Source organism: Triticum aestivum, chromosome 1B (genome assembly GCF_018294505.1).
Source record: "Triticum aestivum cultivar Chinese Spring chromosome 1B, IWGSC CS RefSeq v2.1, whole genome shotgun sequence".
NCBI lineage: Eukaryota > Viridiplantae > Streptophyta > Magnoliopsida > Poales > Poaceae > Triticum > Triticum aestivum.
Window position 1 is genome coordinate 184,941,478 of NC_057795.1, and position 23,156 is coordinate 184,964,633.

A 23,156-nucleotide genomic window follows, 5' to 3' on the forward strand; every position below is an offset into this window, starting at 1 on the left:
GCATAGCCTAACTATATGATTTTGTAGGGATGAACTTTCTTTTGCCATGTTATTTTGAGAAGACATGATTGCTTTGATTAGTATGCTTGAAGTATTATTATTTTTGTGTCAATATGAACTTTTGTCTTGAATCTTTCGGATCTGAATATTCATATCACAATTAAGAAGATTTACATTGAAATTATGCCAAGTATCACTCCACATCAAAAATTCTTTTTTATCATTTACCTACTCGAGGACGAGCAGGAATTAAGCTTGGGGATGCTTGATACGTCTCCAACGTATCTATAATTTTTGATTGCTCCATGCTACTTTATCTACTATTTTGGACTATATTGGGCTTTATTTTCCACTTTTATATTATTTTTGGGACTAACCTATTAACCGGAGGCCCAGCCCAGAATTGTTGTTTTTTGCCTATTTCAGTGTTTCGAAGAAACGAAATATCAAACGGAGTCCAAACGGAATGAACCCTTCGGGAACGTGATTTTCCAACCGAACGTGATCCAAGAGACTTCGACCCTACTCCAAGAAGTGCCAGAGGTGGTCACGAGGGTGGAGGGCGCGCCCCCCTACCTCGTGGGCCCCTGACGCTCCACCGACGTACTCCTTCCTCCTATATATACCTACGTATCCCCAAATGATCAGAACAGGAGCCAAAAACCTAATTCCACCGCCGCAACCTTCTGTATCCACGAGATCCCATCTTGGGGCCTGTTCCGGAGCTCCGCCGGAGGGGGCATCCACCACGGAGGGCTTCTACATCATCACCATAGCCCCTCCGATGAAGTGTGAGTAGTTTACTTCAGACCTTCGGGTCCATAGCTAGTAACTAGATGGCTTCTTCTCTCTTTTTGGATCTCAATACAATGTTCTCCCCCTCTCTCGTGGAGATCTATTCGATGTAATCTTCTTTTTGCGGTGTGTTTGTTGAGACGATGAATTGTGGGTTTATGATCCAGTATTATCTATGGAAAATATTTGATTCTTCTCTAAATTCTTTTATGTATGATTGAGTTATCTTTGCAAGTCTCTTCGAATTATCCTTTTTGGTTTGGCCAACTAGATTGGTAGTTCTTGCAATGGGAGAAGTCCTTAGCTTTGGGTTCAATCTTGCGGTGTCCTTACTCAGTGAAAGAAAGAGATGCAAGGCACGTATTGTATTGTTGCCATCGAGGATAACAAGATGGGGTTTTTATCATATTGCATGAATTTATCCCTCTACATCATGTCATCTTGCTTAAGGCGTTACTCTGTTTTTAACTTAATACTCTAGATGCATGCTGGATAGCGGTCGATGAGTGGAGTAATAGTAGTAGATGCAGAATCGTTTCGATCTACTTGTTTTGGACGTGATGCCTATATACATGATCATTGCCTAGATATACTCATAACTATGCTCAATTCTGTCAATTGCTCAACAGTAATTTGTTCACCCACCGTAGAAAATCTATGCTCTTGAGAGAAGCCACTAGTGAAACCTATGGCCCCCGGGTCTATTCTCATCATATCATTCTCTATCGCTTTATTTACTTGCTTCACTTTGCCTTTTACTTTTTACTTTGCATCTATCTATCAAAAATACCAAAAATATTATTTATCATCTCTATCAGATCTCACTATGGTAAGTGACTGTGAAGGGATTGACAACCCCTAATCGTGTTGGTTGCGAGTTGCTATCGTTTTGTGTAGGTACGAGGGACTTGTGCATGGTCTCCTGCTGGATTGATACCTTGGTTTTCAAAAACTGAGGGAAATACTTACGCTACTTTGCTGCATCATCCTATCCTCTTCGGGGAAATCCAACGCAGTGCTCAAGAGGTAGCACTATCACGTATGATCATACCGGCAACCGCTAATCCACCGTCTGCTTCAACGATTGACCCGTCAACATTCAGCTTCACGTGACCGGCCGAAGGGGCAGACCATTGGATTGCAGTTGCACACTATGTCGGTGGCTTTAACATTGTAGAATTGTCCCAGTGGGCGGCAACACCATCTTCCCATTGATGATATCAGTTGATGGGAAATGGTTGATGCATCGAAGTGACTTGGCATAGCTGATCAGAAATCTGTAAGAGGCTTCAATTGGAGGTGGTAGTTTATGGTGTACTATTTCGTTACTGACATACCAACTCCTTCACAGCACCATTAACACATGCATGCGACCACCTTCATTTATCTTGCACAGAAGATGAAAAGGACCCTCAGGGCATGTATTCCTCACCGAAGCTAAGTCCGACAACAACCATTGTTCCTGCATAAAGTTACACAAAGAAAGTTGAAAGACCCATGTACATAATTTTGATATTCAAAAAGCTAACCTATATGTTCTGAATTTTACGTTCGATAAAGATAGTTAAAATACCTTTCGGGATGTAGAAGTTTCCTTCATAAAATTTTATAACCACTATGTTCCAAACGAGGTATCATCACTGAGTGATAACAATTAGACTTCATCTTGTTTTCCTCCCCTAACCCTAGACGGTTAGGACAAACTCGCCCATCCAGGTTTCATCAGTGAGTCCGTGGATTCGCCTCCCCTCTGCCTGCCGTTCCGACAGCTGATGGTGAGGAGGGGAATCCCAATGCCTTTGCTCTGGTTAGTAGTTTAGGTTAGGTTTTTTAGTCCTCGCATGTGCGGTGCTTAGGTGCATGGCGTCGCTTCTTCTTTGAGTTTGTATTCCAGACTTCGATCCTCCTCGAGTTTGTCGGAGCTCCGGTGTAGATTCCTATCGCCTTCTTGGGACGGTGAGGTTAGGATTTCTCATCATGTGGTGAGATTTGGTGTGAGTTGCTTCAGATCCATGTAAGGGTTCGACGACGACAACTGTGAGTGGTCTTTTGGCACATGTGCACGAAGACTTTTCGGTTGTCATCGACAAGGTCAAGTCGGCTCCCGCAGTAGAGCGGCGACAATGACTCGTTCTAATGGCAGTAGTGGTCGTTATGTGGTCTCGGAATCTCGACCTAATTTTTATTAGGTTTGGGATACTTTGTACTGTTGATCCTTTTAAAGTTATCATCGGTGAGTGTGTTTTTTTCGTTTCACTAAAGAACAAGAAAGATCAACCCATATCACAGTACATTATTACGCACTCTCCCATTGATAAAGTCATCGATCCAACTAGCCGCTGCCATCCTGGCTCTCTTGCGCCAAACACCGATCCTTCGTTCAAAACCACTCATCATCTTCCACGCGGCCCATCGCCCATCCCAGCAATTACGATGAAGCCGCCACGTGAGGTTCTCATGCCGTTCACCACCTCGCCGTGCAATCCAGGATGCTCATCCAACCAACGGTCGCGATTGATACAGCCCTCCCTTCTCCTTCCCCCCACCTCGAGTGGCCAAAAGATTCCTCCAAAATAATTACAGTACTACTCTACTTATTACTAGTAGAGTCCCCGTGCGTTGCCACGGGCTCTTGAAATAGTTTACCAGAGTTACATGTTCAAATCCACACATACAAACAATATAACACAGACTGAAGTCCATTATTGCAATGTAACAAGCTGAGTGATGTTACAACTTAACATATATTATAAAAATATTAATATCTAGATGATGCGCTTAAGAAATTCTTTCACAATATCAGGAAAGTTTCCTCTAGCTTCATTCCCGCGATGTTTTAGCAAGTATAATAAAAAATGCTTCCTCAATTCATACCCATCCTGCAGAAAAAATAAATGTAGTTAGTATGGAAAATTCACGGAGAAGGTCTTAAAACATATTACCCACAATACTCACCGCGCAAACCGGCTTGACCAATTCTGTACCGTTCCACCGGAGCATAAAATGAAAAACAAAATAGCCAGACACATTCCTGGAAAACTTTCAATTAATATTATAAATAATATAATAATAACAAAAGTATATATTCTTGTTTTGAATTCATTACCCGTCTATACTCGTTGGAACACCGACCGAAAATAAACGGTGCCATTTAGATATATCAGAATTCCACCCAGGCAGCTTTATTTCGAGTGCTTCTTTGAAATCCCTTGAAAAACTTTTTAATTTCAGTGAATGCCTCAAGTTTTTATACTCTGACGATTGTGATGATTTAATAGGATCCAGAATATATAGACGACGTGCCTCTTTGTCGATGATGTACATGATGTATCGGTCGATGGATGCATAGGGAAGATAAATCTACAAGTGGAGCTATTAGAAACAAAAACAAACCATGATAACAATACTTACAAAATATTTTATTTACCTTATTGCAAGATGAGATGTCGGTCTCCATCCCAGGCCAGCAATCAAATAATGCTGCCAACGTCTGGATAGTTTCCTTCTCACAAAACTTCTGACCTCGTGTTGACTCTAGCAGCATGGACTAAGTAAAATAAAAAAATATTGTTTCAACATGTTGATACTAATGGCACCTAGAATGAAGAATTATGGTAACTTACACAAAATCGTAGATCCATGTAGTGTATAGGAGGGTCTGTGAACAATACTCCCTCGTCACATATGCCAGCATAAGCACGGCGGTGTTGAAGCAATCATTGTCCATGGGCTGCTCCATGTTAAGTATGCACTGAAGTTTCTTAAGACTTAAGCTTATTGGATCGGGTGTGCAGCTCCGGACCCATACCTTCTTGTAATTTGGATGGTAAGAAGAACAATAATATACATCCGCACATTAAATATTGATACATGATACTTACTCCAAACATCCAACATCATTGATCGACATGATGTAGTTGCAGAGGCCGGCAAGTATTTCACGTTGGTCCGTGGGAATGATAGTGATTGGGGCGGGACGTTTCTCTTCGACCACATCAGATGGATTATCCAGGACCTCAAGATCAGAATTAGATAAAGTTTCTTCCTTGAGAGGTTGATGGTACATGGGACATTCTTTTAACTTATTAAGCTCTGAATCGAGCAAAATAATTGCTAACTTTTGTCGAAAATGTTTCATATCCTCCTACATAAAAAATATGAAAACAATTTATAAGACATTTTGATAAAACATTATGAGATAATGTATAACACTAAAATACCTGCGTAAACTGGTCTGACAGTCCATGTGGTGTCCAGTATTCCATAAAATTTAGCATAAACAATCCACATGATACGCTATAATATTATAAAACAATGCTTTAGAATATCACACAGATGAATCTAAAAACAAACTATTGAAACAAGTGCTTACACATCGGTTTGTATTGCCTCCTGAATTTGCTCTACAACCGTCCATTTTGTAACATTGAGATCAGGCCACTTATGACCTTTGATAAACTCCGTACTATGCTCTGCAAGTTTCAGCCATTTCTCGAGCCCTAATAACTTTTATATATATATGAGGAATGTTAAGGATGAAGTCAAACAAAATAAATGCTAAGATGAGAAAAGAAATAGATAGTTACCGTAGTAGCAAGGTCATTGCGTTTGACATTCTCACCAAGTGAGTCCAATACTTGGATCTCTCGTTTTTTGGCGTTGGCAACTGCTAGATACCAATGGTAGCCCGGCATCTTAATCGGAATGAATAACTGGTTTAACAAAGATACAATTCACAGTCACAATTAGATACAGTCATTAATAAATCATTAAACATATGAACTAAATAAAAACAATCGATAATTATATGCATGGATTACGAGACAAAAGCTAACCATATCTTGTTGTAGATAACTATTAACATGACGCACGATGCGACGATATTTTGATGGGTCTATGTCTCTTTTCCTGTCTTCTTTTACCTGCCCGATACAAACGTGCTAATAATGTGTACCTTTTCACCCGCCCTGTCTTGTAGATGCTCGTGAGCAAGCATACAATATATGTAAGCATTTATCACCTGCAAACAATATTTAGATTATATTTATAAATTATGGTATTATATATAACCAATTACTTACAAAGATTGTGCAATTGGTCTTACACCGTCATGTAAGAACATGTCATTTTTTATAAGGCATTCCAAATCGTCTTTTGCTAACAAGGCATCTTCAATGTCCACAAATTGGGTATTCTTAGGGGCAGACTTGATTGATTCGATGACTGTAATATCTCTAGGGGTACAAACATAGTCTATGAAATTCATAAAAAAGTGAGACAGCTTAGTAAACAATAAAAGCCAAAAGAGTTGAATACAAAAGACAATATCACAAAAAATGTTGATAATAATATAAAAAAATACCTTGTGGGATAACATGTAAATTAGCATCCTTTTTTGGTTTATTATGAGATATAACCTCTTCGACGTGATTATGTTGTGAATTTCCGGCCCCTTGCAGTGACATTGCATCTGAACCCTCAATGGATTCTTTCCGTGAATCTCCAGAGTTCATATCCATGTATACTATATTCTGAAAAAACAAAAATATAAAAACACCATTCATTGTATCGTATATATATAATATAGATACAAAGTAAGGTTAGCTATATGCACCTCTTCTCGCGGTGTTTCAGTGCGGTCTGTCATCGTTGCATCAGTGCGTATGTCGGAACCCATCAATTTATATCTATGCTAAAATATATTTAATATTTTTTACTACATCATAAAACTATACATAATATATAATAGAACTGTATCTGAAACTAAAATAACTGTTTTATCTGATAATAATAAAAGCATTTGGTTATATTAGAAACAAATGCTGCTTAAATCATTATACAAACAGAACAATTCGGGGAAAACAAAAATCTATAATTTTCATATAAGTTAGTAGGCGTTTGAAATTGCTTAAACTATTTTAAATTAAATGATAGGCTATGGAAAATTGGCAAACAAAAACTAAAACAAACAACCCAACATTAACAAAGTTTATTTGTTTCATCTATGTTTTTTTTGTGATACCCTTAATATATGTAACAGCATAAAAATATTTTTTTATGAACCGCGTTTATAACTTTGTTTACTTACAAATCAATACTTACAAGTATACCATGATGAAATATATATGATGAAATATAAATGATATTTCCTACTAATCATATTATTATATGTAGTATATAATAAAAATAAACATGTAACACAACTTATTTGTATGCAAAAAATAAAACCTATTTGATACTATTAGAAATATATGTTGTTTAAATAAAAGTCATACGCCATGTTTCTAAAAAAATGTTCATAGTTTTCAAAAAATGTTCATGATATTTGAAAAATCTTTTTGCTTTTTACATAAATGTTCTTGTTTTCAGAATATGTTTTAAAGAAAACTGATATATATTATAAAAAAATGTTAGGAATTTTCAAAATTTGTTCCTCAAATTCGAAAAATGTATTTGCTTTTTAGAAATATCTTATGGATTTACCAATAAATGTTCTAACTTTTCAAAAATTGACCTGGATTTTCGAAAATAGTTATTGTTTATTGAAATTAGTTCTCAAATTTAATACAATATTCATATCTTAAAATTTTGTTCATGTTTATGAAAAATTATTGATTTTTTAAAAAGGTTACGATTTTCAAAGTTTGTTCTCAATATTCAAAAAATGTTTGTGCTTGTAAAAAAATGTTCATGCTTCCAAAATTGTTCAATTTTTTTAAAATGGATCTCATTTTCAAATGTACTTAAAAGATTCAAAAACAGTTCGTGGTCCCAATTCTGTTCAATTTCATCAAAATTTTCATTTGTTTAAAAGTTTCTTCTCAAAATTCATAATAATTTTTTTTTGCAAAATTTGTTCACTTTATCATATTTGCTATCTATTTCCAAAAACATTCATGTATTCAAAAGAGAAATAATGTGATGAAGCAGAAAAGAAATAAATATAAATAAAAAGAAAAATAATTTGGGCCGACCCAGTTAGGACGAACCCTTTGCGATCTATAAAAATAACTAAAAAAATTCATCACAACACTAATAACAACTATACCATGATGAAATATAAATGACGAAATATAAATGATATTTCCTACTGGATCATATAATTATATATAATATATAATAAGAATTTAAGTGAAAATAAGAAAACTTTTTGTATGAAAAAAACTAATTTATATTATTATAAATATATGTTGTTTAAATAAATGTCGTACCCCATGAAAATCCAGGAAAAACAACTAACTATAGTATTCTTATATAAGTAAGTAATTATCTAAAAAATATTTAAATTATTTATTTAGTCTATGGAAATCTATGCAACAAAATAAAATAAAACATGCAAACAAACATTATTCAACCAAGTATATTTGTGTTTTCTATTATTTGCCCCCCACATTTTTTTGTTGTGATGCCCTTGGTTTATTTAATAAGTATAAAAAAATGTATATTTTTATGAACCATGTATATTATTATACACTTTTATTGATTTTGTGAGGTATGTATAATTTATATATATATGGACATTTTTTGGATACAAAAAATTACAGAGGGCCACATAAAAGGCTGGGCCAGGCCCAGCCCGTGGCAACACACAGGCGATGGCCCACCTCCCCCACGCGACGGCGCACCTCCCCCGAACGATGGCCCACATCCCCCGGGCGACGGCGCACCTACCCCGGCCGACGGCCCACCTCCCCCGCCTCCCACAAAACCTGTCGCCACCTACCCCCCGCAACCTTATCCCATTCACTCCTTACTCCACTCTCTTCAACTCCCCCTTTCCCCTCCGCCACCGCATCGCCGCGTGTGTCCACGAGACGCCGGCCGCGCGCGTCCACGAGCCGCCGGCCGCGCTCCTCCGCCCGCTGTTGCCGCATCAGGCCCTCACTTATCCTCTCCACCCTCGCCAGTCGCCACATCTAGCCCGCTCACCTCCCCCCACCACATCGTCGCACACGTCGCCTAGCCCGCAACGTCCACGACTCCGCTGGCCGACCACCACAACAGTCTCCGGCGACCCGTGTGCGACCGTAGGTGACGCACACATCGAGCAACATTGACCGGGCACGGGTGCTGGATCTGGTCGCCGTTCGGAGAGCATGTACTAATCTCCGGCAAGTTCCTTGCGCAGATCGGAAGAGGGGTGCCTCGATCTGCCACACCAGATGGTCAGGTACGCCGATCCGAACCCTGAGTTGGATTCTTTGACTGTTGGCTGCTTCCATGGGTTCGTTTTCTGATGGATGCATTTTTTCTTTGCGCTGCAGGCTTCGGCGGGAACGGCAGGCTTGTGGCCAGGGTTGCGCTCTAGAGCCACGATGTCGAGCTCGTCGCCGTCAACGACCCCTTCATCACCACCGACTACATGGTACCGTTCTCGAATCTCCTAGCTTATGAGATCTACGTGTTGGAAATATGCCCTAGAGGCAATAATAAAAGTATTATTATTATATTTCCTTGTTCATGATAATTGTCTTTTATTCATGCTATAACTGTATTATCCGGAAATCGTAATACACGTGTGAATACATAGACCATAATATGTCCCTAGTGAGCCTCTAGTTGACTAGCTCGTTGTGATCAACAGATAGTCATGGTTTCCTGGCTATGGACATTGGATGTCGTTGATAACGGGATCACATCATTAGGAGAATGATGTGATGGACAAGACCCAATCCTAATACTAGCACAAAAGATCGTGTAGTTCATTTGCTAGAGCTTTGCCAATGTCAAGTATCTCTTCCTTCGACCATGAGAGCGTGTAACTCCTGGATACCGTAGGAGTGCTTTGGGTGTATCAAACGTCACAACATAACTGGGTGACTATAAAGGTGCACTACAGGTATCTCCGAAAGTATCTATTGTTTTATGCGGATCGAGACTGGGATTTGTCATTCCGTGTAAACGGAGAGGTATCTCTGGGCCCACTCGGTAGGACATCATCATATGCGCAATGTGACCAAGGAGTTGATCACGGGATGATGTGTTACGGAACGAGTAAAGTGACTTGCCGGTAACGAGATTGAACAAGGTATTGGATACCGACGATCGAATCTCGGGCAAGTAACATACCGATAGACAAAGGGAATTGAATACGGGATTGATTAAGTCCTTGACATCGTGGTTCATCCGATGAGATCATCGTGGAACATGTGGGAGCCATCATGGGTATCCAGATCCCGCTGTTGGTTATTGACCGGAGAACGTCTCGGTCATGTCTACATGTCTCCCGAACCCGTAGGGTCTACACACTTAAGGTTCGATGACGCTAGGGTTATAAAGGAAGTTTGTATGTGGTTACCGAATGTTGTTCGGAGTCCCGGATGAGATCCCGGACGTCACGAGGAGTTCCGGAATGGTCCGGAGGTAAAGATTTATATATGGGAAGTCCTATTTTGGCCACCAGAAAATGTTCGGGATTTTTCGGTATTGTACCGGGAAGGTTCTAGAAGGTTCCGGAGTGGGGCCCACCTGCATGGGGGGACCCACATGGACGTGGGTAGTGAGGGCAAGGCCCCACACCCCTGGTCAAGGCGCACCAAGATCCCCCCTTAGAAGGAATAAGATCATATCCCGAAGGGATAAGATCAAGATCCCTAAAAAGGGGGGATAACAATCGGTGGGGAAGGAAATAATGAGATTTCTTTCCTCCCACCTTGGCCAACGCCCCAATGGACTTGGAGGGCAAGAAACCAGCCCCTCCACCCCTGTATATAGTGGGGAGGCGCATGGGAGCTATAGACGAAGTTCTGGCACAACCCTACCTCTCTCCCTACTCCTCCTCTCCCATGGTGCTTGGCAAAGCCCTGCTGGATTGCCACGCTCCTCCACCACCACCACGCCGTTGTGCTGCTGATGGATGGAGTCTTCCTCAACCTCTCCCTCTCTCCTTGCTGGATCAAGGCGTGGGAGACGTCACCGGGCTGTACGTGTGTTGAACGCGGAGGTGCCGTCCGTTTGGCACTAGGATCATCGGTGATTTGAATCACGACGAGTACGACTCCATCAACCCCGTTCACTTGAACGCTTCTGCTTAGCGATCTACAAGGGTATGTAGATGCACTCTCTTTCTACTCGTTGCTGGTCTCTCCATAGATAGATCTTGGTGACACGTAGGAAAATTTTGAATTTCTGCTACGTTCCCCAACAGTGGCATCATGAGCTAGGTCTATTGCGTAGATTCTTTGCACGAGTAGAACACAAAGTAGTTGTGGGCGTTGATGTTGTTCAATATGCTTACCATTACTAATCCAATCTTGTTTCGACGGTATTGTGGGATGAAGCGGCCCGGACCGACCTTACACGTACTCTTACGTGAGACAGGTTCCACCGATTGACATGCACTTGGTGCATAAGGTGGCTAGCGGGTGCCAGTCTCTCCCACTTTAGTCGGAACGGATTCGATGAAAAGGGTCCTTATGAAGGGTAAATAGCAATTGGCATATCACGTTGTGGTCTTGCGTAGGTAAGAAACGTTCTTGCTAGAAACCCATAGCAGCCACGTAAAACATGCAACAACAATTAGAGGACGTCTAACTTGTTTTTGCAGGGTATGCTATGTGATGTGATATGGCCAAGAAGAATGTGATGAATGATATGTGATGTATGAGATTGATCATGTTCTTGTAATAGGATTCACGACTTGCATGTCGATGAGTATGACAACCGGCAGGAGCCATAGGAGTTGTCTTTATTTATTGTATGACCTGCGTGTCATTGAAGAACGCCATGTAAACTACTTTACTTTATTGCTAAACGCGTTAGTCATAGAAGTAGAAGTAGTCGTTGGCGTGACAACTTCATGAAGACACGATGATGGAGATCATGATGATGGAGATCATGGTGTTGTGCCGGTGACGATGATGATCATGGAGCCCCGAAGATGAAGATCAAAAGGAGCAAAATGATATTCGCCATATCATGTCACTATTTGATTGCATGTGATGTTTATCATGTTTATGCATCTTGTTTGCTTAGGACGACGGTAGTAAATAAGATGATCCCTTACAACAATTTCAAGAAGTGTTCTCCCCTAACTGTGCACCGTTGCTACAGTTCGTCGCTTCTAAGCACCACGTGATGATCGGGTGTGATGGATTCTTACGTTCACATACAACGGGTGTAAGACAGTTTTACACAGCGAAAACACTTAGGGTTAACTTGACGAGCCTAGCATGTACAGACATGGCCTCGGAACACGGAGACCGAAAGGTCGAGCATGAGTCGTATAGTAGATACGATCAACATGAAGATGTTCACCGATGATGACTAGTCCGTCTCACGTGATGATCGGACACGGCCTAGTTGACTCGGATCATGTAATCACTTAGATGACCAGAGGGATGACTATCTGAGTGGGAGTTCATAAGATGAACTTAATTATCCTGAACATAGTCAAAAGACCTTTTGCAAATTATGTCGTAGCTCGCGCTTTAGTTCTACTGTTTTAGATATGTTCCTAGAGAAAATATAGTTGAAAGTTGATAGTAGCGATTATGCGATCAGTAGAAAGCTTATGTCCTTAATGCACCGCTCAGTGTGCTGAACCCCAACGTCGTTTGTCGATGTTGCGAACATCGGACATACACGTTTTGATAACTACGTGATAGTTCAATTAAATGGTTTAAGTAGAGGCACCAAAGACGTTTTCGAAACATCGCGGAACATATGAGATGTTTCGAGGGCTGAAATTGGGATTTCAGGCTCGTGCCCACGTCAAGAGGTATAAGACCTCCGACGATTTTCTTAGCCTGCAAACTAAGGGAGAAAAGCTCAATCGTTGAGCTTGTGCTCCGATTGTCTGAGCACAACAATCACTTGAATCGAGTGGGAGTTGATCCTCCAGATGAGATAGTGATGTTTCCCCAAAGTCATTGCCACCAAGCTGCTAGAGCTTCGTGATTAACTATAACATATCAGGGATAGATATGATGATCCTTGAAATATTCATGATGTTTGACACCGCGAAAGTAGAAATCAAGGAGCATCAATTGTTGATGGTTGGTGAAACCACTAGTTTCAAGAAGGGCAAGGGAACAAAGGGATACTTCATGAAACGGAAATTCAGCTGCTGCTCTAGTGAAGAAACCCAAGGTTGAACCCAAACCCGAGACTAAGTGCTTCTGTAATAAGGGGAACAACCACTGGAGCAGCATTACCCTAGATACTTGGTAGATGAGAAGGCTGGCAAGGTCGATAGAAGTATATTGGATATACATTATGTTAATGTGTACTTTACTAGTACTCCTAGTAGCACCAGGGTATTGGATACCGGTTCGGTTGCTAAGTGTTAGTAACTCGAAATAAAAGCTACGGAATAAACGGAGACTAGCTAAAGGTGAGCTGACGATATATGTTGGAAGTGTTTCCAAGGTTGATATGATCAAGCATCGCACGCTCCCTCTACCACCGAGATTGGTGTTTGCGTTGAGCATAGACATGATTGGATTATGTCTATCACAATACAGTTATTCATTTAAGGAGTATAATGGTTACTCTATTTATTTGAATAATACCTTCAATGGTCTTGCACCTAAAGGAATGGTTTATTGAATCTCGGTCGTAGTGATACACATTTTCATGCCAAAAGATATAAGATAGTAATGATAGTACCACTTACTTGTGGCACTACCATGTAAGTCATAATGGTATAAAACACATGAAGAAGCTCCATGTTGATGGATCTTTGGACTCACTCGTTTTTGAAAAGTTTGAGACATGCGAACCATGTCTATTGGTGTATATGCATGAAGAAACTCCATGCAAATGGATCGTTCGGACTCACTTGATTTTGAATCACTTGAGATATGCAAATCATACCACATGGGCAAGATGACTGAAAAGCCTCATTTTCAGTAAGATGGAACAAGATAGCAACTTGTTGGAAGTAACACATTTTGATGTGTGCAGTCGAATGAGTGCTGAGGCATGCAGTGAATATCATTATGTTCTTACTTCACAGATGATTCGAGTAAATGTTGAGTATATTTACTTGATGAAACACAAGTCTGAATTATTGAATGGTTCAAGTAATTTCAGAGTGAAGTAGCAGATCATTGTGACAAGAGGATAAAATGTCTATGATATGATCATAGAGATGAATATCTGAGTTACGAGTTTTGGCACACAATTAAGACATTGTGGAAATTGTTTCGCAATTAATACCGCCTGGAACACCATAATGTGATGGTGTGTCCGAACATCATAGTTGCACCCTATTGGATATGGTGCGTACCATGATGTCTCTTATCGAATTACCACTATCGTTCATGGGTTAGGCATTAGAGACAACCACATTCACTTTAAATAGGGCACCACGTAATTCCAATGAGATGACACCGTATGAATTATGGTTTAGAGAAACCTAAGTTGTCGTTTCTTAAAAGTTTGGGGTTGCGACGCTTATATGAAAAAGTTTCAGGTTGATAAGCTCGAACCCAAAGCGGATAAAATGCATCTTCATAGGAAACCCAAAACAGTTGGGTATACCTCCTAATTCAGATCCGAAAGCAATATGGATTGTTTCTAGAATCGGGTCCTTTCTCGAGGAAAAGTTTCTCTCGAAAGAATTGAGTGGGAGGATGGTGGAGACTTGATGAGGTTATTGAACCGTCTCTTCATCTAGTGTGTGACAGGGCACAGGGAGTTGTTCCTGTGGCACCTACACCAATTGAAGTGGAAGCTTATGATATTGATCATGAAACTTCGGATCAAGTCACTCCCAAACCTCGTAGGATGACAAGGATGCGTACTACTTTAGAGTGGTATGTAATCCTGTCTTGAAGGTCATGTTGCTAGACAACAATGAACCTACGAGCTATGGAGAAGCGATGGTGGGCCCGGATTCCGATAAATGTCTTGAGGCCATAAAATCCGAGAGAGGATCCATGTATGAAAACAAAGTGTAGACTTTGGCAGAACGACTCGATGGTCGTAAGGCTAATGAGTACAGATGGATTTCAAAAGGAAGACGGACAATGATGGTAAATGTCACCATTAAGAAAGCTCGACTTGTCGTTAAGATGTTTTCCAACAAGTTCAAGGAGTTGACTACGATGAGATTTTCTCACTCGTAGCGATGCTAAGAGTCTGTTGGAATTATATTAGCGATTACTGCATTATTTATGAAATCTTGCAGATAGGATGTCAAAACATTGTTTCCTCGACGATTTTAATGAGGAAAGGTTGTATGTGATACAACCGGAAGGTTTTGTCAATCCCGAAAGATGCTAATAAGTATGCAAAGCTCCAGCAATCCTTCTAAGGACTGGAGTGAGCATCTCGGAGTTGGAATGTATGCTTTGATGATGATCAAAAATTTTGGGTTTGTACAAAGTTTATGAGAAACTTGTATTTCCAAAGAAGTGAGTGGGAGCACTATAGAATTTCTGATGAGTATATGTTGTTGACATATTGTTGATCAGAAATGACGTAGAATTTCTGGAAAGCATATAGGGTTATTTTGAAAGTGTTTTTCAATGGAAAGCCTGGATTAAGCTACTTGAACATTGAGCATCAAGATCTATAAGGTTAGATCAAAATGCTTAATAATACTTTCAAATGAGCACATACCTTGACATGATCTTGAAGGTGTTCAAGATGGACCAGTCAAAGAAGGAGTTCTTGCCTGAGTTGTAAGGTACGAAGTTAAGACTTAAAGCTCGACCACGGCAGAATAGAGAGAAAGGACGAAGGTCGTCCCCTATGCTTAAGACGTAGGCTCTTCAGTATGCTATGCTGTGTACCGCACCTGAAGTGTGCCTTGCCATGAGTCAGTCAAGGGGTACAAGAGTGATCCAAGAATGGTTCACAGGATAGCGGTCAAAGTTATCCTTAGTAACTAGTGGACTAAGGAATTTTCTCGATTATGGAGGTGGTAAAAGAGTTCGTCGTAAAGGTTATGACGATGCAAGCTTGACACCTATCCGGATAGCTCTGAGTAGAGAGACCGGATACATATAATGGAGCAATAATTTAGAATAGCTCCAAGTAGAACAGTTGTTTGGAATAGCTCCAAATAGAGCGTGGTAGCTGCATCTAGGAGATGACATAGAGATTTGTAAAGCACACACGGATCTGAAAGGTTTAGACCCGTTGACTAAAACCTCTCTCACAAGCAACATGATCAAACATAAAACTCATTGAGTGTTAATCACATAGTGATGTGAACTAGACTACTGACTCTAGTAAACTCTTGGGTATTAGTCACATGGCGATGTGACCTGTGAGTGTTAATCACATGGCGATGTGAACTAGATTATTGACTCTAGTGCAAGTGGGAGACTGTTGGAAATATGCCCTAGAGGCAATAATAAAAGTATTATTATTATATTTCCTTGTTCATGATAATTGTCTTTTATTCATGCTATAACTGTATTATCCGGAAATCGTAATACACGTGTGAATACATAGACCACAATATGTCCCTAGTGAGCCTCTAGTTGACTAGCTCGTTGTGATCAACAGATAGTCATGGTTTCCTGGCTATGGACATTGGATGCCGTTGATAACGGGATCACATCATTAGGAGAATGATGTGATGGACAAGACCCAATCCTAAGACTAGCACAAAAGATCGTGTAGTTCATTTGCTAGAGCTTTGCCAATGTCAAGTATCTCTTCCTTCGACCATGAGAGCGTGTAACTCCTGGATACCGTAGGAGTGCTTTGGCTGTATCAAACGTCACAACGTAACTGGGTGACTATAAAGGTGCACTACAGGTATCTCCGAAAGTATCTATTGTTTTATGCGGATCGAGACTGGGATTTGTCACTCCGTGTAAACGGAGAGGTATCTCTGGGCCCACTCGGTAGGGCATCATCATATGCGCAATGTGACCAAGGAGTTGATCACGGGATGATGTGTTACGGAACGAGTAAAGTGACTTGCCGGTAACAAGATTGAACAAGGTATTGGATACCGACGATCGAATCTCGGGCAAGTAACATACCGATAGACAAAGGGAATTGAATACGGGATTGTTTAAGTCCTTGACATCGTGGTTCATCCGATGAGATCATCGTGGAACATGTGGGAGCCATCATGGGTATCCAGATCCCACTGTTGGTTATTGACCGGAGAACGTCTCGGTCATGTCTACATGTCTCCCGAACCCGTAGGGTCTACACACTTAAGGTTCGATGACGCTAGGGTTATAAAGGAAGTTTGTATGTGGTTACTGAATGTTGTTCGGAGTCCCGGATGAGATCCCGGACGTCACGAGGAGTTCCGGAATGGTCCGGAGGTAAAGATTTATATATGGGAAGTCCTATTTTGGCCACCAGAAAATGTTCGGGATTTTTCGGTATTGTACCGGGAAGGTTCTAGAATGTTCCGGAGTGGGGCCCACCTGCATGGGGGGACCCTCATGGACGTGGGTAGTGGGGGCAAGGCCCCACACCCCTGGTCAAGGCGCACCAAGATCCCCCCTTAGAAGGAATAAGATCATATCCCGAAGGGATAAGATCAAGATCCCTAAAAAGGGGGGATAACAATCGGTGGGGAAGGAAATAATGAGATTTCTTTCCTCCCACCTTGGCCAACGCCCCAATGGACTTGGAGGGAAAGAAACCAGCCCCTCCACCCCTATATATAGTGGGGAGGCACATGGGAGCTATAGACGAAGTTCTGGCACAACCCTACCTCTCTCCCTACTCCTCCTCTCCCATGGTGCTTGGCGAAGCCCTGCTGGATTGCCACGCTCCTCCACCACCACCACGCCGTTGTGCTGCTGATGGATGGAGTCTTCCTCAACCTCTCCCTCTCTCCTTGCTGGATCAAGGCGTGGGAGACGTCACCGGGCTGTACGTGTGTTGAACGTGGAGGTGCCGTCCGTTCGGCACTAGGATCATCGGTGATTTGAATCACGACGAGTACGACTCCATCAACCCCGTTCACTTGAACGCTTCCGCTTAGCGATTTACAAGGGTATGTAGATGCACTCTCTTTCTACTCGTTGCTGGTCTCTCCATAGATAGATCTTGGTGACACGTAGGAAAATTTTGAATTTCTGCTACGTTCCCCAACACTACGGGCACGTATGGTAGGGTCGTTTTGGATCCGTGCATGAGACACCCGTTTATATTCACTGGATCCGAACCCTGAGTTGGATTGTTGACTGTTGGCTGCTTCCGTGGGTTCGTTTTCTGATGGATGCATGCACTGGCGGAGCCTTATGGACGCAAAACGGGGTCGTGACCCCCCATTTCAAACTGCACTTGTGTTACTATACGTATATATGAGGTATATGTATTAAGTGTTTTACCCCAGCCATCGGTGGATGACTCCCATTCAATCCGATTAAATTGTGTAGTCCATACTCCATAATTCCATCTGTACAAAGCTATAGCTAGCTAGCACAAGCAGCTTGATTAATTGTTCGTACAAAGTTAGATAGCTAGTACAAGCAGCTTGATCGATATATGTACGAGTAGCTTCCTGCTTGTTACTTGTTGCATCTTCTGGCATCAGTAAGATTTACCATCTACTTGCTACTGCATATGCATGGAATACGACGAGTCGGCAACCAACAATTGATGAGCCTGACTGCCAGAGAATGGAAGGAGCAAGATGTTCTTGATTACCATGTAATTTTGTACGATTCACATCTGTTTTCATGCATATTTTGCTTTGACCTAGAACATTGCCCCCCCCCCCCTTAATTGCTTGTCACGCTCCGCCACTGGATGCATGTTTGCTTTGCCCTACAGGTTTTGTCCGGATCGGCAGGCTTGTGGCCAGGGTTGCTCTCCAGAGCCCCGATGTCGGGCTCGTCGCCGTCAACGACCCCTTCATGAGCACTGACTACATGGTATCGTTCTCGATTCTCCTAGCTTATGAGATCTACGGACACGTATGGTAGGGTCGTTTTGGACTCGTGCATGGGACACCCGTTTATATTCACTGGATTACGAGCTTGGATCTGTGCTAAACATGAATGGATTTGCTCTTCTAGTTACACGCTGATGCTTTGCTACACAATCATAAGCACAATTAAATAGTGATGTATATGAATTTAGTGAATGTCGCTACATGTCTGTCTGTATCATCAGTTAGGTAGTTCTAGATTTGAGGAATCTATTTGTTCCACGCTGTGACTATTGTTCCATTGTGGTATTTATAATAGATGTACACCTGGTAGTATTCTGTCTTATCTTACTAAATAAGACACATGCAGGCTCCATGCCAGTTAGTACTTAATTAAAGCATAGCGCTACTGATTATCTCATATTATGGTTCTGAATTATGTGCTTGTAACTGGCAGACCTACATTTTCAAGTATGACACTGTCAACAGATAGTGGAAGCACCATTGAGTTAAGGTGAAGGACTCCAAGACCCTTCTCATCGGTGAGAAGGAGGTTGCTACGGTGTTTTCACTGACAAGGACAAGGCTGCAGCTCACATATAGGTACATTCTTTCACACTTTCCTTTTCATGGTACCTGAATATTTCTTGTGTATAATTTACTAAATTAGTTTTCTGTGTCACCACTTTTAGGGTGGTGCCAATAAGGTCATCATTTCTGCTCCCAGCAAGGATGCTCCCATGTTTGTCTGTGGTGTCAATGAGAAGGAATACAAATCTGACATCGACATTGTCTCCAACGCTAGCTGCACCACTAACTGCCTTGCTCCTCTTGCTAAGGTGCTTATCATTGAAGTTTTGTGCAGCTCAAACCAATCGCCAATATTGGGAATTGTATACTGATAATTTGTTTCTTTCAGGTTATCAATGACAGGTTTGGCATCGTTGAGGGTTTGATGACAACAGTTCATGCCATGACTGGTAATGCATTACACTGGGTTTTTTCTTCAACATTTTATATTATATATTTGACTATTGTATGCTTATGTGTGGCTGAAATTTAAATTTACAGCAACCCAGAAGACTGTTGAATGTCCTTCCAGCAAGGACTGGATAGGTGGAAGGGCTGCCAGCTTCAACATCATTCCGAGCAGCATTGGTGCCGGCGAAGGTATATTAAGCTGGCCTTCTATTATATGATCAGTTAACTGATTGAACAATGTAGCTTGATGGATTATCTGATTCTTGTTGCCCATAGCAACACATCATAAAGTTAACTTATTGAATTGTCACGGCTTGGATCTTATCGAATGTTTAAATCTACTATAAGAATATACAAGCTGATGCTTCTTGGTTTAATATTAGTTTTTCTCGCTCAAATATATTAATGAGATTTCATTAAAAAGTTAGGCAGTCAACTATGGTCAGAATAGGCTGTTAGCCTATAATATCTGAAAGAAATGTTTGTATTCAGTTGTAGCCCACCTAATTGGACTGCTTTATTAGATCTAAAATCAATTGTATTGCCTATGATAATTTTATAACCTGGCACTATCTACAATGGTGTTCTTTCTTTGCAATTTGATGGTATGCCTGACCAAGCATGATCCTAATCTAATAACTGTTAAACTTTTACAGAATAGATAGATCCAGAAATTTTCATACCTAGAGGACGATGCCTTCTTGGCGCTCCTTGCTTACAGCAGGTACACCTCCGGAATTTGTCCTCCAAGTCTGGGTATTTTGATGCTTTTCTATATGTGATGGGCGAAGGGAAAGTAAGGAGGGGTGTGAGGGATGGCAGAGGAGTTTAACATATATAGGTAGGGCAAAAGGGGAAGGCTGGGAAGCAGATATCTTTCCCGTTCTACCATGTATAATTATGTATGGTGCAGATATATTTCCTTTTTTCATCATACACATACCTCATAATAAATTAGAAAAGATGTCAGAAATCATAACTTACTAAAATATTAATTTGTTGTATTAATTAATTTGTCAGAAATCATAACTTACTATAATTATGCATGCCATATAAAAACGAAATATCTTATATGTATGTTTAAATATTGATTCTATTTTTATTATTGTTCAGTTTGAAAAGGTAAACATGAACTTTCTATTTAACTTATGTGTATTTAATCAGTTCAACGTGTAAAAAGTTAAATCATCAAACAAATAATCTTAAATGTTTTTTTTCTGAAATATGGCAATTAACAGCCATAAGATTTTGTTGTATGTACAATCAAAACACAGATGCACCTAATGCATCATCGATCATTTGCAAGGGAGCGTGGGTCAGAAGGGGACGTGGAACTGCTGCAGCCTATGTGAGACAGAGCAAACTCCAGTGAATTTGGCCAGCCAGGTACATCATCTAAACGACAATACGATAGCAACTTGAACAAAATTTGAATTGATTAGTATAGTAGCTTAGTAGTAGTAGCTTCATGTACTATTATTTATGTCTATCAATCACTGCACCGGATATGCACTCCTGGGATTGTATATGTATGGGGGCCTGTGATATTGTGAAGGGTCTTACATTTGTTAGGCTTGATGATATTTGCACAAACTGTGTAAGACAAACAGATCCTCCTCCCCTCCTCGCCAGCAAGATCCTCATCCTCCTCCTCTCTAGTAGCTAATCCTCCTCCTCTCCAATACAGCAGCAACTGATAACAGGCAACTGCAAGGAGCCAACACCTTTCACCCCCCCCCCCTTCTACCACACCATAATCTGCTATTGATGATGCTGATATTAAATTGTTCATTCCTTGCTGTTATTAGTTGCTCAATATTTCCTGCTTTGCTGGTGGCTCACTGCTTTGTGCTAGCTGCTTTGCTGTATCGCAATAGAAAATTCACGGCATCCACACTAAGATATCTACTATTAAAGTGGTTTTGTTTCTTTTACTGTACGTACTAATCAATAAGCTGGGATATCCATCTCTCATTTTTGTTTCTATATTCAGGATCACAAAAAATATAAGCAACGTCTATTAGAGTCCTGGAATATAATACAACGGCGACAGAGGAAGATCAAGGACAACTTAAAAAATAAAGAATATATGCAAGGTACGTGTCATATGAACGTCATATGTTTATTGAGTATTCTCTAGCTGGAATGTGATTATTACCGATGAAGAAAACCTCGTATAGTATAACAGTGCGTGTATGGATGGAGTTATACTATACGAGGTAGTATATGATGTGCGAGGCAAAACATCTCCTGTTCTACTTTGAGTATGTTGTGAACCTGCCATGGTACAACACAAAAGTACTCCGATTCAACTGGAGCACCATGTATGATCCAAACTGGTCTGGTCTAGAACCGTAAAATTTAGATAGAATGTGAGAGATTGAAATATAGGAGTTGAGATTTAGGTATGCTGTTGGAGTTAAACAAGATACAGGGAGAACCTTTCTAGGGGAATCCCCTATGCTTAGATTTAGGGGAGATAGTTTGCAGGAGTTGTTGGACTTGCTCTAGCTCCCATTCCCAGCTCCTCTAACGGTTCCCCCCTACCCTAGCCACGCGACATGTATGGTCCAAACTGGTCTGGTCTAGAACCGTAAAATTTAGATAGAATGTAATATAAACAAACAACCAACATAGCTAGTGGATGCCACCATAAATCACTCTTGAAACTATATAAATATTTCAGATAATGTCATCTGATCATCGGATCAGCACAGTCATTCAAACAGATTATTACGCCATCTATATAGCCAACTACAACAGTCAACAAATATAACAGCAAAACTAACTTGTAGTAGTACCAAAACTACAATTAGTTCTTAACTATTCTAAACCCAATTTTTTTGGTAGTTTTCATCCATAACCAAACATGACAAGCTGATTGAAGTAATCCTAACGGTTCTGCATGCATAGAAGCATATTTAGTTGTTCAAAAACCTCAAGGCCGCCGTAATCTCCTGAGGGATATTTCTAGCAGCTAGATTGTCTTTCACCATAAGCATCTGGACTACCAGTTGGCTCCTCAGCATATTGGATCCTAGAATCAATGAAACAAATTCACCATCAAACGCTGAAGTGGTTGGATTATAAATGGCACATTAAAACTCGTCATAAAGATAATTACTGTAGTGTTCATCCAGGTCATGCTACGCAAAGAACCTAGCTGTTGGGCCATCTCTTGTAGAACTAAGAAACCCGAGTCTTTGATGTGACAAACAGAATAAAAACTTGAGTGTTCTACATACTGCATCTTATTCATCTGAAAAATTTATTAAATTACCGCCGAAAATTGAAAGACATGTTGTCTTGTCGCCAATCCATGAGCTCGGTGTTCCATCCAAGGACCCTAGCCTGCAACACTTCATTGAGTTCTTGCTTCAAAATAGTGATCTCCTTCATCATCTCTTTGTTGTGAGTGATATTTCCCACTTGTCGTACGTCTAGTGATGGATTATATACGATAACCCTTTTCCTCATCCGATTTACCACAAGTAGACCATACGAGGAGTCCGGGATAGACAACGGAAGTAGATACTACAGAAGGTCAACACAGGTTAAATGATATCAGGAAAGGAAA

At 40.7% G+C, this 23,156-nt stretch overlaps 1 pseudogene; it reads left to right on the forward strand.

Annotated features, from left to right (window-relative positions):
* The first annotated feature begins 12,472 nt into the window (after positions 1–12,472).
* LOC123077950 (glyceraldehyde-3-phosphate dehydrogenase 2, cytosolic-like) lies at positions 12,473–20,240 on the forward strand (annotated as a pseudogene).
* The last annotated feature ends 2,916 nt before the right edge of the window (positions 20,241–23,156 follow it).